General features: G+C 37.3%; 1 long non-coding RNA gene across 1 annotated transcript in view; it reads right to left on the reverse strand.

Moving 5' to 3' along the window:
* Positions 1–1,371: 1,371 nt before the first annotated feature.
* The window catches only part of LOC103479505 (uncharacterized), a 5,092-nt gene continuing 3,113 nt past the window's right edge, over positions 1,372–3,350 (reverse strand). The window contains exons 3-4 of the long non-coding RNA XR_535955.2: positions 2,370–2,453; positions 1,372–1,709 (exon numbers count right to left, since the gene is read on the reverse strand). This is a non-coding gene — a long non-coding RNA (uncharacterized LOC103479505). The remainder of the gene's footprint in view (positions 1,710–2,369; positions 2,454–3,350) is intronic.

The following is a 3,350-nucleotide window of genomic DNA, read 5'->3' on the forward strand; positions in this document are numbered from 1 at the left end:
GCTCCCTCCTGATATACTCCTCCAAACGAAGGTAAGTGGCGGCAGAATGCCCCCTGGTGGAGAAACTGGAAAAAACCCAACCAGCCATCCCCAGATCTCAACACTTATAAAACTTCTGTTTTATATTTCTATGTATATACAAGTATCATAGCATCAAATGTTTGAATTAAAGCCTTAATTTGAAAGAAAAGTAATCCACCGTTTTCTTTAGTGTTGAAGTTTTACGTTGAACTTTTGTCATCAAGATAAAAGATGAAATCCTGCACAGCTACATTTTGAAACTACATATTCTCACTACACACATGTAGCCCAGTTATACCGCTCTAAAGTAGGTATGGGCCCCTGAGTCCGTTAAACCCAGTAAGTTATGAATAATAACTCTTAATACACTCTCGTGTTTAAACCTATGTTGAGTTTCACTCACCTCAGAATAATGATACACCAGTACTTTTCTATTCTTCTCACCCAACCATGTTCCTCTGATTAAAAATAATACACTTCACATACTATCCTATGAAAAACAAACACACTGCACACCTGTATGAGATTTGAACATATAAAACAAAAATAAATTCACAAAATGCAAATATTTCAGTCTTTTGGTTTACAAACCCTATATTAAATGTGGGCCCACACTTCAATGTCCACCTAAGCTGGCAATGATTAAAATATAGTCCCAAAACAAAAACCCGTTGCAGGCCTGATGTGATGATGAAGCATGGAATTGCGATACCTTACTCCAAGGAAAATCTTGAACCTTCTTGGAATTTCACCTGTCCTTGGTTCCAGTCGGCAAGATGTCTTCAGCTCCTTCACCAGGCCTCGGTCCACAGGATTCAGGAGCAGCAGGAAAGTCCAACGTTGACACAGTCCTCCAGCAGTCATAGAAACTCTTAGTGTAAGCTCATCTCTCTGCACTACGCTTAACTCTAATTGTAACAATTAACAATCAAACTGTCCACTTAGGAAGCAACACTGATTGACAACAGGGACCCTCGTCGGGTCAATCAGTGTTGCTTCCTAAGTGGACAGTTTGATTTCACGGAAGTTTGATTTACTTGGAGTTATATTGTGTTGTTTAAGTGTTCCCTTTATTTTTTTGAGCAATATATATAGAAAGAACTCATCAGACATGCTTGTTCACCCTCTTGTGGAAATGCAATCAACTACAGTTAGAACAAGACTGAAGATCAGGAACTGAATGTAAGAAAAGTTTGACATATATATAGTTTTTCAACTACTCCAGTACTCCTACTACTGAATACTGTGTTTACTCATAAAGACCTAAACAAAAATGAGAACCCTTAACAGCAATAAGCAAAAATACAAAAATATGCAAATATAGCATTTAATTTTTACAAACAGAAAAAATACTATTGAGCTTTTAAGTAAGCAAAGTTTATTTATAATTATAAATGTATGAACGTTGCAAAGCGCTGCATAACTTAAATCACAGTTAGGTTTTACAAAATATAAAAACAAGCATTTACCGCATGTCTTCCCCCCCTCTCTCTTTTCTGCCAAACTACTTTCAAATGAAGGTCACTAGAGCCAAGAAAACCTTTAAAATATATATAAAAATCTTTCTGGCATCTGTTGATTCAGGCAAGTTATTGTATTGCACAGGAGTATTAGGAAACAGCACCATAGCATACGCTGACATTGGAGAAAGATCTGCAGGACATTCATATGGATTTTGCTGTGGACTCCTAGACATAAACAAGATTTAAACAGAAAAAACATGCATCTTAATTACTTGACATTCTGAGAGAGCCCTGTAACAAGTTAGTAGAAATATTTGAGTAAAATCCCATCCTCACACAAATGTATTAAATAACCTGTCAGAGCCAGGAGAATGTGCTGCTCCCAGTCCCACCCTCCCCCTTGTTATATGCTGCACTCCCCACCCATCTGCTGCAAATGCACAGCCTAGTAAGCATGGCCGCCGATGATGGCAGATTGTTCTAGGTTAGTTGTTTGGTTGCTTCCTTGCCATTCGCACAGTTGCAGCAAACTGGCAATCTTGAGCTTATATTCACAGTGGGGGATGGAGTGAACAGCATGTACATGAGTGAGATTGACAGTAATAAAACCTTCCTCCTGGCCCTGCTTGGTTGTTTCTGACCAGGAGCATTGTATTTCTGCAGTGGAGCTAGATTTCTTTTCACAGATTATTTGACTCGTAATATACTATCAGAAATTAAAGACAATTTTAACAAAAATGTAAATATGTACATTTTTATGAAAGTTATATACTGCAGCTTTAAAATGAAGACTGAGTTGAATCTAACAGATCTGGACAAACAGAATGAGCATTTTTCTCAGAGACAATAATTTCATTATGAGTAAAGAAATTAAGAGCTACTTACAGTGTCTAAGCAGTACACAGGTAATTAAACCCTGTAAAACAGTTGCTGCTGCAGTTAATACACCTGTGGGTGCTGAACTGGTGGCTGTAGAAAGAGCAAAAAATAAAACACATCAGAGATGCTTTTGTCAAGTTCACTTTCTGTTTTAAATCCTAGATGCAAACAGGATGTCAAATCTCATAAATATTTCACAGATCAAGGATAGCTGCTTAAGTATAAAAATATATCTGGCTCCTTTAGTCCCTCTGATACATATCACTTTAACGTGTAGTTTCTGAACGTTCAATAAATGACAAATGGCTTCTACCGTGATAATTATGTGAAATGAAATTAATTGTCTAATATTTAAAAATATATAGTTTGGGTGTCTCGCTTTGAGCTCAGAGTCTGAGGCTTTTCCTCTAAACTATTTTTTATTGATGTTGATGAGACAAAATGATAACCTTTTTCAACCTTTATAGCTCCACTGTTGAAAATGAGGCTCTAACATTCACAAATGACAGTGAAATAAAAATCTGTCCAACATCTGGTTTGAGGTGATTCCTCTGGAACCTGTTGGAGGAAAAATATCCCAACTTCAGAAGATGTGCTTTTAACCTAACAGAGCTCTGTGGTTCCTCCTATCAGTATGAGAGTCAGGGTGAGGATATTAGGAAGAGAAGTGGAAGCTGGAGGTTCTTCAGAACAAACAGGTCATGATGCTGGGCTACTGATTATCTCTGTCTGGACACAGGATCAATAGAACCAGTTTAAAAGCTAAAATGAATGGTTATATGCCAGACATGGAAAACTGGGATGCACTAGATGTTCAGAGTTTAGGTCTCATGGCATCTCAAGGTGTCAACATTGCAGCCAGTGGGCTGAAGAAATACACCTTTATTTTGTTATGTTGTAACAATTCAAGAGCTACACAGCTTTTATCGCTTCGCAAAAAAATTTATCAGCACAGAAACTCCAAAGCACACAAAGAAACTATTTTAT

This window comes from Poecilia reticulata, linkage group LG17 (assembly GCF_000633615.1).
Source record: "Poecilia reticulata strain Guanapo linkage group LG17, Guppy_female_1.0+MT, whole genome shotgun sequence".
NCBI classification, from domain to species: Eukaryota; Metazoa; Chordata; class Actinopteri; order Cyprinodontiformes; family Poeciliidae; genus Poecilia; species Poecilia reticulata.